The sequence below is a fragment of the Myxine glutinosa genome, chromosome 4, assembly GCF_964187855.1.
Source record: "Myxine glutinosa chromosome 4, kmMyxGlut1.1, whole genome shotgun sequence".
Lineage (NCBI taxonomy): Eukaryota > Metazoa > Chordata > Myxini > Myxiniformes > Myxinidae > Myxine > Myxine glutinosa.
The window spans coordinates 217,972,079-217,999,341 of record NC_136264.1 but is presented as its reverse complement, the minus strand read 5'-3'; the positions used below and the strand labels follow the sequence as shown (position 1 = coordinate 217,999,341).

The following is a 27,263-nucleotide window of genomic DNA, read 5'->3' as shown; positions in this document are numbered from 1 at the left end:
CTGTCAATCCTGGGTTCGAATCCCGACAGAGCTATAGGCTGTAATCAAGGTATTTCCCAGGTAGGGAGATGCATCAGTGTGTGCACCGTCCCTCGGATGGACATTAAACTGGACATCCTGTCGACCCGTACGAGTTATTCCGTTGTTTTTTCACGTTACCTGGTGTGTTTCCTGGAGTTGACGATAGGTGTGTTTCCTGGAGTTGACGATAGGTGTGTTTCCTGGAGTTGACGAAAGAAGATAAAGCTTTGGGGCCGGATAAACATCCGGGGGTGTTGAAGGAGATGGCAGGGCAGGTAACCATTATGTCTAACATATATAACGACGTCATGCCTGTCTGTGCTGCTAACATGAGCACGTGTCATTAATGTATTATCGAGCTACCTTTTCTCGTACCACGTGATGATCGCCATTTGGATTGTTCACAGGAACATCAGCCACGTCACTGATCCACACAATCGGACTTCACCTGGTTGGAAGCATCCAGAATTTTTCAAACCTTCACGTCTTCCAGTGTGTGAATACTTTTTGTAAACATAAGATAATTCACTAAATCTGGATATTAAATGGTTCAAAGTTCGTGTCGCTTCTGGACCTTGTTGTATTCGGCATTCCATACCGGACTTTGTGTCATGTCCATCACCTGGACCTTGTTGTATTCGGCATTCCATACGGGACTTTGTATCATGTCCATCACCTGGACCTTGTTGTATTCGGCATTCCATACCGGACTTTGTGTCATGTCCATCATCTGGACCTTGTTGTATTCGGCATTCCATACGGGACTTTGTATCATGTCCATCACCTGGACCTTGTTGTATTCGGCATTCCATACCGGACTTTGTGTCATGTCCATCATCTGGACCTTGTTGTATTCGGCATTCCATACCGGACTTTGTATCATGTCCATCACCTGGACCTTGTTGTATTCGGCATTCCATACCGGACTTTGTGTCATGTCCATCACCTGGACCTTGTTGTATTCGGCATTCCATACGGGACTTTGTATCATGTCCATCACCTGGACCTTGTTGTATTCGGCATTCCATACCGGACTTTGTGTCATGTCCATCATCTGGACCTTGTTGTATTCAGCATTCCATACGGGACTTTGTGTCATGTCCATCACCTGGACCTTGTTGTATTCGGCATTCCATACGGGACTTTGTGTCATGTCCATCACCTGGACCTTGTTGTATTCGGCATTCCAAACGGGACTTTGTGTAATGTCCATCATCTGGACCTTGTTGTATTCCGCATTCCATACGGGACTTTGTGTCATGTCCATCACCTGGACCTTGTTGTATTCGGCATTCAATACGGGACTTTGTGTCATGTCCATCACCTGCACCTTGTTGTATTCGGCATTCCATACGGGACTTTGTGTCATGTCCATCACCTGGACCTTGTTGTATTCGGCATTCCATACGTGACTTTGTGTCATGTCCATCATCTGGACCTTGTTGTATTCAGCATTCCATACGGGACTTTGTGTCATGTCCATCACCTGGACCTTGTTGTATTCGGCATTCCAAACGGGACTTTGTGTAATGTCCATCATCTGGACCTTGTTGTATTCCGCATTCCATACGGGACTTTGTGTCATGTCCATCACCTGGACCTTGTTGTATTCGGCATTCAATACGGGACTTTGTGTCATGTCCATCACCTGCACCTTGTTGTATTCGGCATTCCATACGGGACTTTGTGTCATGTCCATCACCTGGACCTTGTTGTATTCGGCATTCCAAACGGGACTTTGTGTAATGTCCATCATCTGGACCTTGTTGTATTCCGCATTCCATACGGGACTTTGTGTCATGTCCATCACCTGGACCTTGTTGTATTCGGCATTCAATACGGGACTTTGTGTCATGTCCATCACCTGCACCTTGTTGTATTCGGCATTCCATACGGGACTTTGTGTCATGTCCATCACCTGGACCTTGTTGTATTCGCCATTCCATACGGGACTTTGTGTCATGTCCATCACCGGGACCTTGTTGTATTCGGCATTCCATACGGGACTTTGTGTCATGTCCATCACCTGCACCTTGTTGTATTCGGCATTCCATACGGGACTTTGTGTCATGTCCATCACCTGGACCTTGTTGTATTCGGCATTCCATACGTGACTTTGTGTCATGTCCATCACCTGGACCTTGTTGTATTCGGCATTCCACACAGGACTTTGTGTCATGTCCATCACCTGGACCTTGTTGTATTCGGCATTCCATATGGGACTTTGTGTCATGTCCATCACGTGGACCTTGTTGTATTCGGCATTCCATACCGGACTTTGTGTCATGTCTATCATCTGGACCTTGTTGTATTCGGCATTCCATACGGGACTTTGTGTCATGTCTATCATCTGGACCTTGTTGTATTCGGCATTCCATACCGGACTTTGTGTCATGTCCATCACCTGGACCGTGTTGTATTCGGCATTCCATACCGGACTTTGTGTCATGTCCATCATCTGGACCTTGTTGTATTCGGCATTCCATACCGGACTTTGTGTCATGTCCATCACCTGGACCGTGTTGTATTCGGCATTCCATACCGGACTTTGTGTCATGTCCATCATCTGGACCTTGTTGTATTCGGCATTCCATAGGGGACTGTGTGTCATGTCCATCATCTGGACCTTGTTGTATTCGGCATTCCATACCGGACTTTGTGTCATGTCCATCATCTGGACCTTGTTGTATTCGGCATTCCATACCGGACTTTGTGTCATGTCCATCATCTGGACCTTGTTGTATTCGGCATTCCATACCGGACTTTGTGTCATGTCCATCACCTGGACCTTGTTGTATTCGGCATTCCATACCGGACTTTGTGTCATGTCCATCACCTGGACCGTGTTGTATTCGGCATTCCATAGGGGACTGTGTGTCATGTCCATCATCTGGACCTTGTTGTATTCGGCATTCCATACCGGACTTTGTGTCATGTCCATCATCTGGACCTTGTTGTATTCGGCATTCCATACCGGACTTTGTGTCATGTCCATCACCTGGACCTTGTTGTATTCGGCATTCCATACCGGACTTTGTGTCATGTCCATCATCTGGACCTTGTTGTATTCGGCATTCCATACGGGACTTTGTGTCATGTCCATCACGTGGACCTTGTTGTATTCGGCATTCCATACCGGATTTTGTGTCATGTCCATCATCTGGACCTTGTTGTATTCGGCATTCCATACAGGACTTTGTGTCATGTCCATCATCTGGACCTTGTTGTATTCGGCATTCCATAGGGGACTGTGTGTCATGTCCATCACCTGTAGTGTTAAAATATCATTCCCGAGACAAAATGTCCAACGCATTGACATATCGAGGTTTCGGGACAAGCTTCATTACCTCAATTATTTGGCCATGAAACGATTGAAAGCACAATAAGTCAACCGATCGTGAAGTTTATTTTAACTGTTAACGAGTTAAGCTGCGCTTCGGATGGGTGGAGGGGCCGAAGCGCAGAGTCCTGAGGAGATGTGAAATATCGGGTGATCGAGACGGGCGGGAAAATCTCCTCAACACGATCTCTGAGGTACTGCAGTCTTCACGCAGCACGGCATTCTCCTCACGGCTGCCTATCCTCATGGCTGCTTCGCCTCACGGCTGCCTATCGTCACGGCTACCTCGTCTCACAGCTGAGTTAAGCTGCTCCTCGGATGGATTGAGGAGCCAAAGCGCAGAGTCCTGAGGAGATGTGAAATATCGGGTGATCATGACGGGTGGGAAAATCTCCTCCACACGATCTCTGAGGTACTGCAATCTTCACGCTGCACGGCATTCTCCTCACGGCTGCTTATCCTCACGGCTGCCTCTCCTCACGGCTGCTTATCCTCACGGCTGCTTATCCTCATGGCTGCCTCTCCTCACAGCTGCTTCTCCTCACTGGTTGCTTATCCTCACGGCTGCTCCTCCTCACGGCTGCTCCTCCTCATGGCTGTCTATCTTCACGGCTGCTTAGCCTCACAGGTGCTTCTCCTCATGGCTGCCTATCCTCACGGCTGCTTCGCCTCATGGCTGCTTCACCTCACGGCTGCTTATCCTCACGGCTGCTTATCCTCACGGCTGCCTATCCTCACGGCTGCTTATCCTCACGGCTGCCTATCCTCACGGCTGCTTATCCTCACGGCTGCTTCTCCTCACGGCTGCCTATCCTCATGGCTGCCTATCCTCACGGTTGCTTCTCCTCACGGCTGCTTCTCCATCACCTGGACCTTTTTGTATTCGGCACTCCATCTCGGACTTTGTGTCATGTCCATCACCTGGACCTTGTTGTATTCGGCATTCCATACCGAACTTTGTGTCATGTCCATCACCTGGACATTGTTGTATTCGGCATTCCATACGGGACTTTGTGTCATGTACATCACCTGGACCTTGTTGTATTCGGCATTCCATAGCGGACTTTGTGTCATGTCCATCATCTGGACCTTGTTGTATTCGGCATTCTACACGGGACTTTGTGTCATGTCCATCACCTGGACCTTGTTGTATTCGGCATTCCATACCGGACTTTGTGTCATGTCTATCACCTGGACCTTGTTGTGTTCGGCATTCCATACCGGACTTTGTGTCATGTCCATCTCCTGGACCTTGTTGTATTCGGCATTCCATACGGGACTTTGTGTCATGTCCATCACCTGGACCTTGTTGTATTTGGCATTCCATATGGGACTTTGTGTCATGTCCATCACCTGGACCTTGTTGTATTCGGCATTCCATACCGGACTTTGTGTCATGTCCATCACCTGGACCTTGTTGTATTCGGCATTCCATTACCGGACTTTGTGTCATGTCTATCATCTGGACCTTCTTGTATTTGGCATTCCATACGGGACTTTGTGTCATGTCCATCACCTGGACCTTGTTGTATTCGGCATTCCATTACCGGACTTTGTGTCATGTCTATCACCTGGACCTTGTTGTATTCGGCATTCCATTACCGGACTTTGTGTCATGTCCATCACCTGGACCTTGTTGTATTCGGCATTCCATACAGGACTTTGTGTCATGTCTATCATCTGGACCTTGTTGTATTCGGCATTCCATACAGGACTTTGTGTCATGTCCATCACGTGGACCTTGTTGTATTCGGCATTCCATACCGGATTTTGTGTCATGTCCATCATCTGGACCTTGTTGTATTCGGCATTCCATACAGGACTTTGTGTCATGTCTATCATCTGGACCTTGTTGTATTCGGCATTCCATACGGGACTTTGTGTCATGTCCATCACCTGTATTGTTAAAATATCATTCCCGAGACAAAATGTCCAACGCATTGACATATCGAGGTTTCGGGACAAGCTTCATTACCTCAATTATTTGGCCATGAAACGATTGAAAGCACAATAAGTCAACCGATCGTGAAATTTATTTTAACTGTTAACGAGTTAAGCTGCGCTTCGGATGGGTGGAGGGGCCGAAGCGCAGAGTCCTGAGGAGATGTGAAATATCGGGTGATCGAGACGGGCGGGAAAATCTCCTCAACACGATCTCTGAGGTACTGCAGTCTTCACGCAGCACGGCATTCTCCTCACGGCTGCCTATCCTCATGGCTGCTTCGCCTCACGGCTGCCTATCGTCACGGCTACCTCGTCTCACAGCTGAGTTAAGCTGCTCCTCGGATGGATTGAGGAGCCGAAGCGCAGAGTCCTGAGGAGATGTGAAATATCGGGTGATCAAGACGGGTGGGAAAATCTCCTCAACACAATCTCTGACGTACTACAATCTTCACGCAGCACGGCATTCTCCTCACGGCTGCCTCTCCTCACGGCTGCCTCTCCTCACGGCTGCCTCTCCTCACGGCTGCTTATCCTCACGGCTGCTTATCCTCATGGCTGCTTATCCTCACGGCTGCTTATCCTCATGGCTGCTTATCCTCACGGCTGCTTATCCTCATGGCTACCTCGTCTCACAGCTGAGTTAAGCTGCTCCTTGGATGGATTGAGGAGCCGAAGCGCAGAGTCCTGAGGAGATGTGAAATATCGGGTGATCAAGACGGGTGGGAAAATCTCCTCAACACAATCTCTGACGTACTGCAATCTTCACGCAGCACGGCATTCTCCTCACGGCTGCTTATCCTCACGGCTGCCTCTCCTCACGGCTGCTTCTCCTCACGGATGCTTATCCTCACGGCTGCTTATCCTCATGGCTGCTTATCCTCACGGCTGCTTATCCTCATGGCTACCTCGTCTCACAGCTGAGTTAAGCTGCTCCTTGGATGGATTGAGGAGCCGAAGCGCAGAGTCCTGAGGAGATGTGAAATATCGGGTGATCAAGACGGGCGTGAAAATCTCCTCAACACGATCTCTGAGGTAATGCAATCTTCACGCAGCACGGCATTCTCCTCACAGCTGCCTCTCCTCACGGCTGCCTCTCCTCACGGCTGCCTCTCCTCACGGCTGCCTCTCCTCACGGCTGCCTCTCCTCACGGCTGCCTCTCCTCACAGCTGCCTATCCTCATGGCTGCTCCTCCTCACAACTGATTATCCTCATGGCTGTCTATCTTCACAGCTGCTTATCCTCACAGGTGCTTCTCCTCATGGCTGCCTATCCTCACGGCTGCTTCTCCTCATGGCTGCTTCACCTCACGGCTGCTTATCCTCACGGCTGCTTCTCCTCACGGCTGCCTATCCTCACGGCTGCTTATCCTCACGGCTGCCTATCCTCACAGCTGCTTATCCTCACGGCTGCTTCTCCTCACGGCTGCCTATCCTCATGGCTGCCTATCCTCACGGTTGCTTCTCCTCACGGCTGCTTCTCCTCACGGATGCCTATCCTCATGGCTGCTTATCCTCACGGCTGCTTCTCCTTACGGCTGCTTACCCTCATGGCTGCTTCTCCTCACGGCTGCTTACCCTCATGGCTACCTCGTCTCACAGCTGAGTTAAGCTGCGACTCGGATGGATTGAGGAGCTGCAGGGCACAGAGTCCCGAGCAGATCTGAAATAGAAGGTGATCTCCACAGGCAGGAAATTCTCCTCAACTCGATCTCTGAGGTTTGGCAGTCTTCTCCACACTGGTGGCACTACTCACAGCTGGCGCTACTGACCACTGCTTCTCCACACTGCTGGCACTACTCACCACTGGCACTTCTGACCACTGCTTCTCCACACTGGTGGCACTACTCACAGCTGGCACTACTCACAGCTGGAACTACTCACCACTGGCACTTCTGACCACTGCTTCTCCACACTGGTGGCACTACTCACACCTGGTTCTCCGCACTGCTGGCTCTTTTCACAGTTGGTTCCCTGCACTGCTGGATCTTCTCACAGCTGGTTCTCCACACTGCTGGCTCTTCTCACACCTGGTTCTCCACACTGTGGGCTCTTTTCTCAACTGGTTCCCTGCACGGTTGGATCTTCTCACAGTTGGTTCTCCACACAGCTGGCTCTTCTCACACCTGGTTCTCCACACTGATAGCTCTTCTCACACCTGGTTCTCCACACAGCTGGTTCTTCACACAGCTGGCTCTTCTCACACCTGGTTCTCCACACTGCTGGCTCTTTTCACAGCTGGTTCCCTGGATGGCTGGATCTTCACACAGCTGGCTCTTCTCACACCTGGTTCTCCACACTGCTGGCTCTTTTCACAGCTAGTTCCCTGGACAGCTGGATCTTTTCACAGCTGGCTCTATTCACTGCTAATTCTCCACTTCACTGGCTGTTTTCACATCTGCTTCTCCACACTGCAGGCTCTTTTCACTGCTGGCTCCTCTCCCAGCTGGTTCTCCACACTGTGGGCTCTTTTCACAGCTGGTTCCCTGGACGGCTGGATCTTTTCACAGCTGGTTCTCCACACTGCTGGCTCTTTTCACAGCTAGTTCCCTGGACAGCTGGAGCTTTTCACAGCTGGCTCTATTCACAGTTAATTCTCCACTTTACTGGCTCTTTTCACAGCTGATGCAAGCTGCTCCTCTTGTTGTGAGGTCCAGGTGCCTTGATAATTACATGGTTTAAATGCCTGATTAAAAGTGCCTATCATACCTTGATATAATGCAATTTTCAAAATAAAACTACTTCTAAATAACGTTTCTATTTATTGTAAATAACATGAAGGTTGTTTAATATAATACAATGCCTCATACTAAGAAGCAGAGTTTTGAAGAAAAGAAAAAAGCAAGTAAAAATGGCTCAAAGGTTGAAGCGCGTAAACCAAAATGATGCGCAAACCAAAGATCGACTGTCTAAGGTTAAAATACAAATGCAACAAATACGTGTAGCAGAGCTCCCTGAGAAAACCAGAGAACGACTCTCTAAGATTCAAATACACATGCAACAAATACGTGCAGCAGAGCTCCCTGAGCAAACCAAAGATCGACTGTCTAAGGTTCAAATACACATGGAACAAATTCGTGCTGCAGGGATCCCTGAACAAACCAAAGATAGACTGTCTAAAGACAATGAATATGAATGAATGATCATTTTAAGGCCATTTTCCCCCCACCAGAGCGGGGGTTAGCCTTGCGGGCTCCATGACAATCATGGTTCCCTGTTTGAGGCAATGTTTTTATGGCCGGATGCCCTTCCTGACGCCAACCCTTCGTTGCCTCTTACGATGCACAGGGATACGGTGTACCTATTCTAAATCGGGGTACACACCGTGATCATTCATCCCAGCAAGCTGGTACTCAATTTGCCGACCTCGGAATGATGACAGGCTGAGTCAACCTCCCTGGTGTTAATTCAGCAATCGACCGGGATTCAAACCCAGGATCCTCGGATCCCAAGCCAGCACCCTAACCGCTAAGCCAACACCAGGCTAGACTGTCTAAAGATAAACAAACTAAAAAATGGAAACGTGCAGCAGAGCTCCCTGAACAAACAAAAGATCGACTGTCTAAGGTTCAAATACACACGTAACAAATACGTGCTGCAGAGCTCCCTGAACAAACCAAAGATCGACTGTCCAAAGATAAACAAACTAAAAAATGGAAAAGTGCAGCAGAGCTCCCTGAACAAACCAAAGATCGACTGTCCAAAGATAAACAAACTAAATAATGGAAACGTGCAGCACAGCTCCCTGAACAAACCAAAGATCGACTGTCTAATGTTCAAATACACATGGAACAAATTCGTGCAGCAGAGCTCCCTGAACAAACCAAAGATCGACTGTCTAAGGTAAAAATACACATGGAACTAATTCGTGCAGCAGAGCTCCCTGAGCAAACCAAAGATCGACTGTCTAAGGTAAAAATACACATGGAACAAATTCGTGCAGCAGAGCTCCCTGAACAAACAAAAGATCGACGATCTAAAGATAAACAAACAAAAAAATGGAAACGTGCAGCAGAGCTGCCTGAGAAAACTAAAGATCGACGATCTAAAGATAATCTCAGCAAGAAATGGAAATTTACACTGGAACTCCAGGAGCAGAAAGAACAAAGGAAAGAAAAAGGCATAAAAGTAATGAAACAAATACGATTACAAGAAACACCAGAACATTTTGCAGTGAGAAAACAACGAGTCAAATTCCGAATGAATTTACATCGTATTAAAAAACAAACATTCATTCCAAAATTCGACAAAGTAATTTCTGATTTTCTCAGAAAAGTGAGAGATGCTGCTGACTACGTGTGTTGCTCATGCCACCGCCTCATGTACAGAGTTTCTGTTTTGCCTTTCAAAAAAAACAGCTATAATAAAGCTCCTGTAGATCTTTTAAATAATATATTGCACTTATCTAAAAGTTATGTAGGTGGAAAAGAGTGGATCTGCAAAACATGTCATTTGACATTGAAAAAGAGGAAAGATGCCAGGACAAGCCAAATGTAACAAAATGACACTGAAACCACAACCAACAGAACTGAAAGACCTTATTCTTTGGAATTACGACTAATATCACAACGGATCCCTTTCATGAAAATAGTTGGTCTGCCACGTGGCAAACAACATGGAATCCATGGACCTGCTGTCCTTGTCCCTGCCAAGCTCAACGTTGTTTGAAAAGAGTTTCCCCACCTGCCTTCTGAATCTCAGATCGTATCGATGAAATTGAAGAGAAAAATGGCGTACAAGTCACACTACCTGTATGACTATGTAAGACCAGAAAAAGTACTGGCAGCATTGAGATGGTTGAAGCTTCACAACCCACTCTATGCAGACATTGCTATCAATGAAAACTGGTGTGATGACTAAGGGTGACGATCCTGAGATGTACCATGCGATGACCAATGACGACCCTACAATAGATATTACTGAAAAGGAATTTCAGGGCCATTCTTCATGCCATGGAGATATTCAGAGCAGGGAAATCGTTCTCATTGAAAGGACATATGATGAAGGCATGAAAACACTAGAAAATATGGCAAAATATCAAAAAATGGCAATTGTTGGGGATCTCGCGAGACCTTGGAGACGGCGGCAGGGATTTTCGAAGCTCCACACGGTCTCCACGTTTTTCGAAGTTAAGTCTGTTCACAATTGTATTTTGTCGAAACTGTATTTATCTTTCGGTGTGTGAAGTTATTGTGTGCCACTTTGGTTGTTTCTCGGTGTTTATCTTTCATAAATTGATCGTCTGTTTGCCGTGTCGCGAGCAAGGCCTTTGCCGCGTCGCAAACGATTTGAAATCGAAGTTAAGTGATTGTTCCCATTTGTATTTTCGTTAAAACTGTATTTATTTATGGTGTTGTACGTATATTGTGTCCCGATGAAGATTTTTCGGTGCAAATCTTTCATACCTGTATCGAAAATCGTGTTAATTCGTGTCGTGTCTTGAGGCCTTGTACAGTGTGCACTGTACAACCTTGAGGCTTTGTTTTTCTCAGCGGTCCGTCGTTTGTGATCCAATAACTTTCGTTCTCTGTATTCCCAGTCTTTTCACCCATAGCCTACTTCCTTGTGTAAATCTGAACTCAAAAAAAAAAAAAAAAAAAAAAAAAAAAAAAAAAAAAACATTTCCTTCTCTCTTCTCATTCGTTTATTCATTCTTATTCGTTCATTCGTTCTTCGACCACGTGTTTCTCCCCCATTTCCCCAGATAGTTTTCACTCATTAACCTTCAATGTTTACACTTTCCCCTCAAGTTATGTATTCCGTCATATTTTATAACACCTTTTTCTTCTTCTTCTTTAAAAGGCTGCTTTCGACTTGCTCACCAAATCAATTCATCCCAAAAAAAATATCCATCTCCTATAGTGCCTTTTTTCTACATTCCCTAAACTCTCCTGCGCTCCATCCTCCATCCAGCGTCCTTAAACGTATTTTTAACTCGAAGGTCACAAGAAACTCATTTTGCAATAAATGTTCGTTTCCCATAAATCGTACACTTTCAAAAATCCAATCTCACCCCTCCCCTCCAAATCTTCCCCATAACCCCTCCCCTCCAAATCTTCCCCATCACCCCTCCCCTCCAAATCTTCCCCATCACCCATCCCTTTCAAATCTCCCCCCTTGCCCCCTCCCTCCTAAACTACCCCCTCACCCCTCCCCACCAAGACGCCCCCTCGCCCCTCCCCTCCTAGACTCCTGCCTCACCCCTCCCCTCCAAATCTCCCCCATATCCCATCCGTTTCAAATCCCTCCCCTTGTCCCTTCCCTCCCAAACTCCCCCCTCACCCCTCCCCTTCAAATCTCCCCACCCTCATTGCTTCTCAATTTCCCCCCTCTCACTCCCCCTCCTCAAAGCGTCCTCCCCGCTTCTTCCCCCTTCAAACTCTCACCTCCATCTCCCCCAACCTTCTGCCTCGCTCTTCCCCCTCCTCAAATAACACCTCATTGTGGCTCACCCAATCACCATCAAACCTTTTGTCCGCCCCATCCTTCCCTTTCTCCGAGCTATTCTGAAATCTCTGACACACCTTCAACAGCTCTCCCTACCTCTTCCACCTCTTCCACATCTTACCCTACCCCTCCTCCCCCCTGTTCTGTATCTGATGCTCCCCCTTCCTCTTCATTAACGGTATGGACCTCAAACATCCGGGGCCTTTGTTCAAACTTAACTGATCTCTCCATACAGGTTGCTTCTGTCAAACCAGACGTGATCTGCTTAACAGAAACTTTCCTCCTTTATGATGTCTCTGATTCCATAGTATCTCTCCCGGGCTGCTCCCTCCTCCGGTATGATAGACCTGAGCCTCGTCCTGGAGGCGGGGTTGCTATCTTTATCAAAAACTCTCTTCCTCACTCGCCCTGCACTGCACTCTCTCCACCTCACCCCCAGGAATACCTCTGGCTACGGCTTCCCCTTCGCTCCCACCTCTTGTTCATATGTGTGTTGTACCGTCCACCAAACAGTGATGACTCCATCTACATCTCGCTGTCTGATGATATGGACCAACTTCTATCTACTCATCCCAACTCTCTCTTCCTCATATGTGGTGATTTCAACTGTCATCATGCCAGTTGGCTGGGTGTGGGTACCTCTCTCACCAGCCATGGCTCCTCAGCAAAGGACTTCTGCGACTCACTGGGACTGACACAATCTGTCAATTTCCCGACCCGGATCTCAGTCAACGGAACATCTTCTCTTCTGGACTTGGTTATGACTAACTTCCCTGAAAATGTCTGCTGCTCTTCTTCTGCTCCGATCGGATCATCTGATCATGTCCTTGTTAAAGTGGACATCTCTCTGACCATCCTCAGGGAGCCTGCTCAGCGTCGACGAGTCTGGCATTTCACTCAGGCCAACTGGCACGGTCTTCAAGCAGCCATCAATCATCTGGACTGGTCTCCCATCTCTACCACCTCTGACATCAACTCATCCTGGGAATTCTTCCAAAGTAAATTGCTCTCTCTCATGCACAGATTTATCCCATCTCGTCTTCAGTTGTCATACCCTTCCTCCCGTCCATGGTACACGGAATCTTGTGGTGAGGCTGTTGCCCAGAAACAACTTGCCTTCGTCTCCTGGAAAGCAAATCCAACGGAAGGAAATCTCATTTCCTTTCACAAAGCCCGAAACAAGTGTGTTTCCACCCTCAGGAGAGCCAGGAAACAATATCTCTCCGTTCTCAAGACCGAACTCTCTTATCTGTCTCCCTCTTCCAAATCCTGGTGGCGTCTGGTCAAATCCGTTTCTGGTGTTTGTTCCCCCTCCATCCCCTCCCTTACCTCAAACGGCTACACAGCTGACTCCGCACGTGAAAAAGCTGAATGCCTCAACTCTGTGTTTGCCTCTAAATCTTGTGTCCCAAACCCATCCCTCTCTGTACCCACCATACCCAGTCGTACCCTGCTGCTCCTGGACTCCGTGTCCTTTCCTCCTGACAAGGTGGAAAAGTTTCTGTCAACCCTCGACTCTGATTCTGCAACTGGACCCAACGGCATCAGCCCACGGGTCCTAAAATCCTGCTCTGCTGCTCTATCTCACCCTCTCTCTGTTCTCTTCACCCTCTCTTTTGCTCAAGGTCAACTGCCATCTGCTTGGAAATCAGCCAACATCACCGCTTTGCACAAAAAAGGTGCAAAAACAGATCCTAGCAACTACAGACCAATCAGCCTTCTCCCAATTATCAGCAAAGTCATGGAATCCATCATTGCTTCGGATATGAAATCTTTCCTCTTCTCCAATGGCTTGATCTCTGATCATCAATTTGGTTTCAGACCAGGTCACTCTACTCTGGACATGCTGCTTCTGCTGTCTCAACAATGGATGGAGGTCCTCAATGCCAAACAGGAAATTAGAGCTGTCTCCCTCGACATATCACGTGCCTTCGACACGGTCTGGCACCCCGCTCTGCTCACCAAACTCTCCTCCTTTGGTATCCATGGAAATCTCCACGCATGGCTGGCGGACTTCCTCTCTAGTCATCGTCAACGTGTGGCCCTGAATGGGTTTCTCTCATCTCCTCTTCCTGTTCAGGCTGGAGTTCCCCAAGGCAGTGTTCTGGGCCCCGTGCTTTTTCTGGTCTTCATCAATGATCTCTCTGACTCTCTCGAAAATCCTCTCTATCTTTGCTGATGACTCCACTCTCTGCCGCTCCATTCCTCTTCCCTCAGATCGGCAGTCTGCTGCCTCCTCACTCTCTGAAGACCTGGACAAAATCACAGACTGGTCAAACAAGTGGAACATGTCTTTCAATCCTGACAAATCTCACACTCTTACTATGTCTCTCCGAAAAGATCGACTGGACAACCCTCCCATCTACTTTCTCAACAATCCTCTCCAAGAAGTTCTGTCGCTCAAGATTTTGGGTCTCACTATCTGCCATGATCTTTCTTGGGAAAACCACATTTCCAAGCTGGCCTCCAAAGCCAGTCGCCGACTGGGCATCCTCCGTCGTGCGAAGTCCTTCCTCAGCACACCTGAGCTCCTCACCACATACAAGGCTTTCATCCGCAGCTCAATGGAATACTGTTCTCCCCTATGGGCTCCTGCCTTACACCTAGCTCGGCTTCACGCTGTTGAAACCAAAGCTTTCAGAATTATTGGAATCTCCCGTGATGAAGCTATCTCTGAGGGCCTTTCACTCACTCACCGCAGGCAGGTAGGTGGTCTTTCTGTCTTCTACCGACTCCTCTCCGGCCTTGCTCCCCCAGCTCTCTCTGTGCTCTGTCCCCCAAATATTCCTACAGGTCGCACAAGATCTGCCAGCAACCCTCTGATGGTTAAACTGCCGAAATCTCGGCTCTCTGCTCACCTTCACTCTTTCATTCCTCTTTTCTCCCGCCTCTGGAACAAACTCCCTCACTCCCTTCAATCCCACTCCTCCCTCCAGGTCTTTAAAACAGCTGTTCACCACCATCTCTTATCTTCCCCCATCCAAAACCTTGATCTTTTCTACCCCCGCTAATTCACCCCAGATCCACCTTGTTTGAAATTCCAACTTCTTTCCTGGAAGTCCTGGCAGTGTCCATATGTTTTATACCTCTCCCACCGCCCCCTTCCCACGCCCCCCCCCCCCCCCCCAAAGCCCTCGCCCTCTCTCAGATCTCTCGATGTCTCCATGTCTCTCGGTCCCTGCTCTCAAATGTTGTGTTTGTGTCCTTCCCCCTCTCTCCCCATCTTGTCTACCGCTCCCTATGTTATATGTTTTATGTGTCGGTTTGTCTTTCTGTGTGATTAATGTTCGCTCTTTCACGAGCCTCGATCTTGTATACAAAAAAAAAAAAAAAAAAAAAAAAAATTGTGGATGTGCCCAAGGATGGAAACCGTTTGTTTAATTCTATATGTTATCATCTTGCAAACTCGGTCTTTTCAAAGGAACTGCAATTGAGTTACGTAGAAAACTTGCAAAATTTATGAAAGACAATCCAAATTGCACCGGTGATGGAATGCAGTACCGAGATTTCCTCTCAGCACGTGTTCAGTCAAATAATGTATTTAATGCAGATACTGAACAGCCCAGTGATGAAGACGAAGCCATTAATTAGATAGACAATGTGGAAACACAAAAAGAAATAAGATGGGCAAAATATTTGGATAATTTATAATCAGGACTTCAATGGGGTGAACATCTTGCTGTTAAAGCTTTGTGTTGGCTGAACTGTTCCAAATGAATATACATATTACTGCTACCGAGAACCCTAACATGGATCCGTTCTATCCAATGCATGGTGCAGGCAATAATGACGTATATATCGGACTTATTCAGCAGTACCACTACGTTGCATTGACAAAAGCTGCTCCTGAACCAATTGAAACTGACAATACATTCCATAACACAAGCAATTACACTCATGCTGTAAATGTTGACGATCAGATGTCTGGTGATGACAGTGACGAGGAAATGAGAGAAGACAATGATTCATTTGATAAGGCTTGTAGAATACCCAGAATGCCTTATGAAACAAGCTTGGTCCAAACCGATCTAGATTTTACTGACAAGGAAATTTCTTTGGCACCAGCAGAGGGTGAAAAACCTTTACCATTGCTAGCTGATCCACATTTTGAGGAATTATCAAACCCAGACAAATACACAGATGGAAAAATGGCCTATTGACTGAGAGGAAGAAGCAAATTGGTATACGAAAGTATTTTAACCAGCGTTTGCTTGATGTAGATGGAAGATTTGCCAAATCAATAGAATATCTCTGCTGTGCACAATATGCCACAGAAAGCAAGCAAGTTCATGGGAACATCAACCATTATGTTTTCCGAAGAATCAATACAAGACAACATGGAGGAAAAAAGATAACTGCTGGATCACTTAAAGATGCAGAAAAGATGCGACAGCTAGTCAGAACGGACCAAGCATATAAGATCTTGAAGAATGTCAGAGGATCTCCTGCTTATTTGCAATCTGTGTTTTATGATGTACTTGCAATGGTTCGACAACTTGCACTACCAACATGGTTTTTCACAATATCAGCAGCTGATATGCAGTGGCCAGATGTCATTCAAACAATAGCGAGGCAATATGCAACAGTTCTTGATGACGAGGATGTGAAAAACATGTCAGTTAATGACAAATACAAATGTCTGAGATCCAATCCGGTTACTGCAGCACGTCATTTTCAATACAGACTCGACCTGTTGTTCAAGACCGTTTTGAAATCGAAAGCACACCCATTGGGAGAACTCGTTGACTACGTGATACGCATAGAATTCCAAGCCAGAGGTTCGCCACATGCACACACACTATTGTGGATTAAAGATGCACCAAAATTAGATGTAGAAAGTGATGAAGAAGTGTGTGACTTTGTTCCAAGCCATGTATCGTGCAGTATTCCAGAAGGGGATCCTATTCTCGCTGATCTCGTCACCAATGTACAAAAACACAACCATTCCTCATATTGTCGAAAGAAAGGAATTTGTCGTTTTCGTTTCCCAAAATCTCCAAGTAGAGGAACATTACTGGCCAGAGAGCCAACCGATGTAGAAAACCCTGAGCAAGTAAAAAGCAGTGATCAAACACTTTTCAAAAAAGTGCACAACATTTTGACAGAGGAAGAAACTGCTCCAGATTTGAGCCTCACAAAATTGCTTGACAAAGCAGGTATCAGTCAGGATGAATATGACGATGCATTATCGGTTTCTCAAAAAGGGAATACACTTGTTCTGCAAAGACAGCCATGTGAAGTGTCGATTAACCCATACAATCCAGTTATTCTGAAGGCACGGCAGGCAAACATGGATTTGCAGTTCATTTTAGATCCTTATGCATGTGTGATGTACGTGGCTGCATATATGACAAAAGATGAAAAAGGAATGGGTGAACTACTCAAACAAGTTTCTAAGGATTATGAAAATAAAGATGTACGAGTAAAGTTGAGACACTTAGGATCGGTATTCTTAAACCACCGAGAAGTGAGCGCACAAGAAGCAACTTACCAAATTTTGTCAATGCATTTGAAGCGATTACGTCGATCAGTTGTATTTGTAAACACTGAACCAAAAGAAACACGAGGTGCAGTTCTAAAACCAATGAAAGAAATTCAAGACAAAGATGATGATGATGAAGATATATTTCAAAGCAACATTGTGGTGCGATATTCATTTAGACCTAATTGTTTAGAAAACATGTGTTTGGCAAGCTTTGCTTCAAATTATACAGTGCATAAAGCTGAAAATGAAGTCACTGACGATATCACTCCTCAAATTTTAGACCAAGATGACAATGACGTCGAAAATGATAACGGCGATCTGCCTGCACCGATACGATTGCAAGACAGGAAGGGAATAATGCACAAACGTAGGCGAGAAGCAGTAATTAGATTCCACAAATACAACAAAGAATGGAAAGCAGCAAATGTTTCCATGCAAAGTTAATGTTGTTTCTTCCTTGGCGTGATGAAGAATCAGATTTGATGGGGGGATATCCAGACTATGCCACTCATTATCACGCGATTGCTGATCAAATTGAAGAAAACTAGGGCATGCCCGTACAAAATTATATCCCCACCCTCTATTTACATGAAATGGTTTGGTCCATTCGCAAAGCCAAAGCGGACGGCTTGCGAGTACGGTGACAATCCCCCCCTCTATTTACATGAAATGGTTTGGTCCAAAGCGAACGGCTTGCGAGTACGGTGACAATCCCCCCCCCCCCCCCCCTCTATTTACATGAAATGGTTTGGTCCAAAGCGAACGGCTTGCGAGTACGGTGACAATCCCCCCCCCCTCCTCTATTTACATGCAATGGTTTGGTCCAAAGCGAACGGCTTGCGGAGTTTGGTAAAGAAATCGCCATAGCTCGGTAACTACTTGTCCGATTAATATGAAACCTTGAAAAGGCACATCCTCGGGTCCCCAGCAATATACCTGGCAAGTTTCAAGTATATCGGACCGGTAGTTGTCGAGAAACAGCGGTCGCATACACACACACAGACACACACACACACACAGAGATTACTGGAATTATAGATAGATGAAGCAAAATACACTAGAAACTTCCATCTTATTGAAAGAGCAATTGAAGAGAATGCCATTCATGGAGCCCCAGAGCATACTTGGCCAAATATAGCCCCAGGAGCTGGATATAGCCAAATGCAGGATGTTGAAGAAGGTGCACAAGTGGAGAGAATGTTAGAACAAGAGGATCTTGATGCAAATGCAGCAATGTTCCAACATCCAACAGCTGACAATCCAAGTGAATTAGTAGCACGGTATGATGCAGTAATTCACAAACATTATGTATCTTCCAATGAGTATCGAAATAGGATGGGAAATCTGAATCAGAAACAAAAAGAAATTGTGTTTTATCATCGCAATTGGTGCAAACAGGCTGTCATTGCATTGAAGCAAAACAAACAGGTGAAACCATACAGAAACTTTCTCAGTGGACCTGGTGGTGTTGGCAAAAGCCATGTAATTAAATTGATTCATTCAGATACCAGAAAAATATTGCCACTCTCTAACCAGATAAAACCAACAGACGTAGTTACACTTCTGACGGCTCCAACTGGCGTGGCGCCTTTAACATTGATGGAATGACCATTCATTCAGCGTTACTGTTGAGAACAGCACGATATGGCAAAGATGGTGCACCACTTACTTTTGATAAGCTAAACACTCTTCGTTCTAAACTAGAAAACCTTCAACTGATCATAATTGATGAAGTTTCAATGATTGGCTCAGACATGCTCTTGAATATTCACAGACGGCTTGGAGAAATTAAAGGTGCATCTAGAGATGGAATATTCTTTGGAAATGTTTGTGTCTTAGCTGTTGGTGACCTGTACCAATTATCACCTGTCGTGCAAAGACCCATATTTGAACCAGTTAAAGATGCTATGGCAAGATTGAATGGGTCAATATGGAAAAATGAGTTTCAGCTCCACGAGTTGCAATAAATAATGAGGCAAAAAGATGACAGTGCATTTTCAGAGCTGCTATGTCGTCTAAGAATTGGAGAAACCACGAAAGAAGACATTGAAATATTACACTCTCGAGACATTGGTAGTGATGTTACCAGTTATCCAGAGAATGCACTTCACGTGTTTGCCTACAATGCTGATGTAGATAGGTACAATTCAGAAAAATTGGATAAAATAGCAGCAAAAGACCAGCAAGTAACAATTCAAGCATCAGATGACAAAACAGATAGTACTGGTCAGTTGGATTTGTCAAAATTGAGTACATCACAAAAACGTGCAAACACTGGTGGATTGGAAACCGTTTTAGTTGTTGCTGTTGGTGCCAGAGTGATGATGACAATAAATGTAAACACAGCAAACGGTTTGGTTAACGGTGCGATGGGTAAAGTAGAAGCTATTATCCAAAACAATGTTGGAAAAGTAGCTTGTCTTCTTGTTAAGTTTGATAACAACAAAGTTGGAGAACACGCAATAGCTTCAAGTAAATTTAAGCACGATTATCCAAATGCTGTACCGGTTATGCGTCATGAAAGCAAGTATGAAAAAGTTGGAAAAAAGGGAGCGCAGATATCACGTCGCCAGTTTCCGTTAAAATTAGCATGGGCTGTCACAATTCACAAATGCCAAGGACTGACTTTGGATGAAATTGTTGTAAATATGAAAGGGGCAAAGAGATTTGGATCTGGTCAGGCATATGTTGCATTCAGTCGTGTGAAGGCTCTTGATTCACTACACATCATTAATTTTCACAAAGATGGAATAAAAACTGACAAGAAGGTTAAAAGAGAAATGACTGAAATGAGGCAAAATCCTATACATACTTTAACAAAACCAATGTTTTTGAGTTTGAACAGACCTGAATATATTACTGTTGGACATTTAAATGTACACTACTTTTTGGAAAAGATGAAAGATTTGACTAGTGAATCAGAACAATCCATCTATGCCAATACTGACGTAATGTGTTTCACAGAAACATATCTGACCCCAAACCATAACATTGACAACTTTCTTTCCATAAATGACTATGTTCCATTCAGACAGGATGTATTTAGTGAACACGATCACCAAGAGAAACATGGTGAACTGATATGTGCCTCTGCCTGTCTTGAACCAAAGGAACTACAGTTGGTATCTGTTTATGGTATCGAATCAAAAGTTGTGGTCTTGGAAACTGCAAAATCAAGAGTTGTAGTTGCTGTTATCTATAGAAAACCATCTAGCAGTATGAAAAGTTTCCTGTGCTGTATGGAAAAACTGCTGACATTGATGCCATTGTGTGCTCCAACCATTGTTCTGGGTGACTTTAATGAAAACTTGGCATCTCAATCAAATTTGCAACTTGTTGTACTTATGAACAAGTATGGATTCACACAATATGTTACACAATCAACAACAGATGGTGGATCTCTGTTAGATAATGTCTACTTCAACAGAAATGATACAGATATGAGAGTTGATGTCCATGATGTATATTATTCAGACCATGATGCTGTGTTCTTCACCACCAAGTTGACCTGATAATATAATCTCCTATACTCATGTGTATACTTGGAGGAAACTAAGTACTCTTCATTCTAAACTGGGAAACCTTCGCTGATCATAATTGATGAAACTAGTCAAAAAGCCCGTCAAGAATGATGGGTTGGAATCGTTTATTTGACGGTACAATCTCGTGAGTGCCATGGTTTTCAGAAGGAAAAAAATTGCATTTGGATTCCGCTTTAGGGTATTTTGGGTCGTCAGGGTCTTTTCAGTCTTTTGGGTCTTCAGGGTCTTTTTGGTCTTTGGGGTCTTTTCATTCTTCAGAGTTTTTTGGGTATTTAAGGACCTTTGGTGTATTTTGAGTCGTTTGGGTCTTTGGGGTATTGTGTGTCTTCAGGGATATTTTGGGGTATTTTGGATTTTTGGGGTCCATTGGGTTTTTTGGTCTTTTCGGTCTTTAAGGGTCTATGGGTCTTTTCGGCCTTTTGGGTCTTTAAGGGTCTTCGTGTTCTTTTTGTCTTTTCAATGCATAAAAAGATATATCGGTGATGTATTTTACTTATGTGTGTGCCTTTATATTTAAAACAGCACATTTGCGACATTTTGTCATACATCACAATATTTGTCATGAATCGTGACAGTTGGAATCATTTCTGATGTATTTTCAATAAATAAATATATTAATGACAAATGGTGTGCATTTGAGGGTTTTATTCATTGTTTCCAAAGAAACTTTTAGATGAACATTGTTGTGGGATTTTTTTCTAAGCTGTGGCTGAGGTAATTTTATTTGGCCTTTTATTTTTTTTATTTTTTATTTTTTATTTTTTTGTTTTGTTTTGTTTTTTGTATACAAGATCGAGGCTCGTGAAAGAGCGAACATTAATCACACAGAAAGACAAACGGACACATAAAACAAATAACATCGGGAGCGGTAGACAAGATGGGGAGAGAGGGGGAAGGACACAAACACAACATTTGAGAGCAGGGACCGAGAGACATGGAGACATCGAGAGATCTGTGGGAGGGAGAGGGCTTTGGGGGGGAGGCATGTGAAGGGGGAGAGGCATGTGAAGGGGGGGGGGGGTGGGAGAGGTATAAACATATGGACACTGCCAGGATTTCCAGGAAATAAGTTGGAATTTCAAACAGGGTGGATCTGGGGTGAATTAGTGGGGGTAGAAAAGATCAAGGTTATGGATGGGGGAAGATAAGAGATGGTGGTGAACAGCTGTTTTAAAGACCTGGAGGGAGGAGAGGGATTGAAGGGAGTGTGGGAGTTTGTTCCACAGGCGGGAGAAAAGAGGAATGAAAGAGTGAAGGTGAGCAGAGAGCCGAGATTTCGGCAGTTTAACCATCAGAGGGTTGCTGGCAGATCTTGTGCGACCTGTAGGAATATTTGGGGGACAGAGCACAGAGAGAGCTGGGGGAGCAAGGCCGGAGAGGAGTCGGTAGAAGACAGAAAGACCACCTACCTGCCTGCGGTGAGTGAGTGAAAGGCCCTCAGAGATAGCTTCATCGCGGGAGATTCCAATGATTTTGAAAGCTTTGGATTCAAGATCTGCCTGCACCCCTCTTATGGTCAAACTGCCAAAATCAACTCTCTGCTCACCTTCACTCCTTCATTCCTCTTTTCTCCCGCCTCTGGAACAAACTCTGGCCTTAATCGTTAATTTGCAAATTATGGTCACGAAACTGCACATTAATATGTTGATTGATCGATCATCACAAAACTTGACCAGGTGATAGGCAATCGGTGGTCACCAACCAACTCTCGTGAAAATCAGTCCAGACATTATGAAGTGACGTCACAAAAATCTAAAACACCTGTTTGTTCAGCACTTTTCTTTTGCGCCATTCTATTGGCGTATTTGTTTTTTTTTTGGTTTTTTTCAATATTTCTCTTCTGTTTTAAACATGCCATGTTTGTTTTTTAAATGAATTTTTTTGAATTGATTTTTTTTACCTTTATTTGTTTCATCTGAAAAATCGTCAATTTTCTTCCAATTGACCCGAGCTTTGATCAAGATTGTCAATTTTAATCTTGATGAAATGGACAATTTGCTGTATCAATGGAATTTTTTTTCTTGGGGAGGGAGGGGGGGGGGGCGTATTTTGCAAGTATCGTGCTCCGCATGACGTCTTCTTGTTTGTTTGTTTGTTTGTCTGAGTGTGATAACTCAAGAATGCTTTCAGCTACCCTCTTCAAACTTCACCAGAAGATTCCGAAGGGAAAAAAGTGAGGCTGTCAATATTATTGAGTTGTTGTTGCGGTTGAAACCAGTGCCATGCTCTTGGTATTTTCTAACATTCGCCCAGATGGTTTTGGCTGCTGGAGACCCCCGTTCTGGGAAACGTTCCCTGAACGCATCACGAGTTCGCTGCAAACTTCCAGTTTGGTGAAAGGTTGAAACCATGAAGGTCTGCTGTTCAGTCGTAAGTCGAACCATCTTTTCACACACTGTCTCCAAACCCACACACTGTAGGCCCATCTTAAATACCCTTCTTAAACAAAGGATGACGCAACCGACGATTACCAGACCATCTTAACAATTTAACATAATCAACTTGGCAGTCGACAAGTAATGTGTCCATTTTAAACTGTCTTGCACCGATTAGCCAAACTTGTAAAAATGCGATTTGAACTTGTCATTTTCAATGAACATGTACTCGGTCATGTGTGACAGCAATGATGCATGAAAGGCATCATTGGAAAGCTGAGGATCTCCTCATAATTGGTAAACCACACGTAAATTGTCAAACTAAATAACCTGTGCATATTAACCCCTTGAATTCGGATTACCTTTTTTTTGATACACACCATATATATATATATATATATATATATATATATATATATATATATATATATATATATATATATATATAATAAACTGGACTTTCTCTGTCTCACTGAAACCTGGCAACAACCTCTGGACTACTTCTCACTCAACCTCACTACACCCAATGGATATTCTTACATCAATAAACCACGCTCGGAGGGCCGAGGTGGTGGAATTGCCGTAATTCACCGACAGGACATCAAGACCAGCCTCATCTCCATCTCATCTGCTCCATCATTTGAACACCTGGCTTTTAAACTCTCTGGTCACACGCAGTCAGTCATGGCTGTCGTCTACCGCCCTCCCAAACCACACCCATCATTCCTATCTGACGTCTCCTACTTTCTGACCCAGCTCTGTTCCCTCTCCCCCTCAATCCTCCTCCTCGGTGATTTCAATATCCACATGGACTCCACTGACTCCACAATAACCACTGACTTCACTGATTTACTCACCTGCTTTAACCTCACTCAACATGTCAACTTTCCAACCCACAACCGTGGGCACATTCTGGACCTTGTCTGCTCGACTGGATTAATTTTGCACCATCTCTCTGGCTCCGACCTCACCCTCTCTGACCACTTAGCCATCACTATGACCATCAACATCCCCACCCCAGCACCAAGGCATTATCGCACTATCAACTTCCGTAAGCTAAACGCTCTTTCACCTCCCTCATTCTCATCCACTCTCTCTGAAAAAATGTCCACTTCTCCCTTCGTTGACCTCCACACCCCTTCTGACCTCACTGACTACTACAACCACACTCTCTCCTCCTGCCTTGACCAGCTTGCGCCTATGAAAACCAAAACAGTTTCTTTCACCCATTCTGCTCCCTGGTTTACCCCTGAACTCCGCCTGATGAAAACTCGTGCTCGCCAACTTGAAAGACTCCGCAATAAAACAGGTCTCACAATTCACTCCCAAGCCTACAAGGACCACCTACAGCACTACGAAGATGCCCTCTCCCGCGCCCGCTCCGCCTACTACTCTCAAATTATCCACTCTGGCTCTGGAAACCCAAAAGCACTCTTCTCTACAATAAACAAACTCCTCAGCCCCCTGGACACCACCACCCAGTCATTCACAGTAGACAACTGCATCTCCTTCCTTTCATTCTCCTCCTCCTGCATCAAAGTTTCATCACCTCCTCACTCTGTCAAAGCGCCTTTGGGCTTCTGGAAAAGCGCTATACAAAATAAATGAATTATTATTATTATTATTTATTCTTCCAATGCAAAATTGACAACATCTACAACAGCTTAACCACCACCGCACCCACGCCCCCTCCAACCACCTGCCCCCCCTTATCCTGCCAACCCCTGTCTCAATTCTCCCCAGTTTCCCCGACTGACCTCTCGGAACTCCTCATAGGAATGAAAACTGCCACCTGCACTCTTGACCCCATCCCCTCCAGCTTTGTCAAGGCTCCCTTCCTGCTCTCTCTCCACTTATCACTGCAACAATAAACTCCTCCCTGTCTACAGGCATCGTCCCACCATCCCTCAAAATTGCTGCTGTCACCCCCATTCTGAAAAAACCTGGACTCAACCCTGACATCCTAAACAACTTCAGACCCATCTCCAACCTACCCTTTCTGTCAAAAGTTTTGGAACGCGCTGTAGCCACTCAACTCAAACATCACCTCTCTGCCAATAACCTGTATGAAACATTCCAATCCGGATTCCGCTCCAACCACAGTACTGAAACTGCTCTACTCAAAATCACCAACGACCTTCTCCTCTCCTCTGATGCTGGCAACCTCAACATTCTCATCCTCCTCGACCTCAGCGCTGCCTTTGACACCATCAATCACACCATCCTCCTCACCCGACTTGAAACCTCCTTTAACATTACCGGCACTGCCCTCTCTTGGATCAAATCATACCTCTCTGACAGACGCCAGTTCATCTCCATCAATAACTGCAAATCCCCCACTGCTCCCCTCCCCCAAGGTGTCCCCCAAGGTTCAGTTCTTGGCCCCCTCCTCTTCATCCTGTACCTGTCCCCCCTTGGTCACTTAATCTGCTGTCATGGTCTCCAATTCCACTGCTTCGCCGATGACATCCAGCTTTTCATCTCCACCAAGTCCATCTCCACCACCACCCACTCTATCCTGACAAACTGCATCACTGAAAAAAAATCCTAGCTTCAAATCAACTTCCTCAAACTTAACTATGATAAATCTGAAATAATCATCATTGGCCCAAAAACGCTCACCAAATCCACCCATAACTTTGCCCTCAACATCGACGGTTTCCCAGTATCCACCTCCCCTCACATCCGGAATCTTGGCATCATCTTTGACCAAACCCTCTCCTTCGACAAATACACTAAACAGATCACAAAGACAGCCTTCTTTCACCTGAAAAACATCGCCCGTCTCCATCCATCCCTCTCCTCCACGGCTGCAGAAACCCTCATCCACGCCTTCATCACCTCCCGTCTTGACTACTGCAACAACCTCCTCTTTGGTTCACCCTCAATAATCACCAATAAACTCCAATACATTCAGAACTCCGCTGCCCGTCTACTCACCCATTCCCGGACCCGTGACCACATCACCCCCGTCCTTTACAAGCTTCACTGGCTCCCCATCCCCCAGAGAATCCAGTACAAAATCCTCCTCTTGACCTACGAAGCCCTCCATAACCTGGCCCCATCCTACCTGACTGACCTCCTCTCCAGACACACTCCCACCCGCAACCTCCGCTCTGCTGGTACCAACCTCCTGACCCCCCCCCCCCCCCCCCCCCCATGCAGACCAAATTCAGATCCTGGGGGGACAGGGCCTTCTCCATCGCTGCTCCCACCCTCTGGAACTCACTACCTCACACCATCAGAGACTCCTCCTCACTCACCACATTCAAAACATCACTCAAGACACACCTGTTCAACACTGCATTCAACATTTAACCCACAGCATTTAACCCCTGACTATCTCTTCTCCTCCTTCCTTTTGCCTTGATTATTTACTTATTGATTTTTGTCTGTTTGCACTTGTTTTTTGTACTCTGTCAAAGCGTCTTTGGGCTTCTGGGAAAGCGCTATATAAAATAAATGTATTATTATTATTATTATATATAAGTAAATGTGTCAAAGGTCAACATTCTCATTTGTTTGTCGATAAGTGGTGTACACTTTCACCTGTACATTAAGGTTTTCCTCATCTCAAATGACCTGATATATCATCAGTTTGGATTACATCCCTGTCCCTCAACATTGGACACGCTGCTGTTTCTCTACAATGGGAGAAGCTCGCAAATCTCAAACACAATATTAGGGTCATCTGTGCCTCCAGATATACAGTGCATTCAGAAAGTATTCAGACCCCTTCACTTTTTTCACATTTTGTTCGGTTGCAGCCTTGTGCTGAAATCGTTTAAATACATTTTTTCCCTCATCAATCTACACTCAATACCCCATAATGACAAAGAGAAAACAGGATTTAAGAAAGTTTTGCAAATTTTGCAACTGTTTGGCTTCCGTCTTGCCACTCTGCCATAAAGCCCAGACCGGTGGAGTGTTGCAGTGATGGTTGTCCTTCAGGAAGTTTCTCCCATCTCGACACAGGATCTCTGGAGCTCTTGGACACCAAGGACACCAAGGACTGCCAGAGTGACCATCGGGTTCTTGGTCAACTCTCTTTCCAAGGCCCTTCTCCCCTGATTGCTCAGTTTGGCCGGGCGGCCAGCTCTAGGAAGAGTCCT

General features: G+C 45.4%; 1 protein-coding gene across 4 annotated transcripts in view; it reads right to left on the bottom strand.

Annotated features, from left to right (window-relative positions):
* Positions 1-27,263, bottom strand: part of LOC137425719 (RNA-binding protein 47) — a 215,055-nt gene that overhangs the window by 156,177 nt on the left and 31,615 nt on the right. The gene's annotated exons all lie outside the window — the stretch shown is intronic.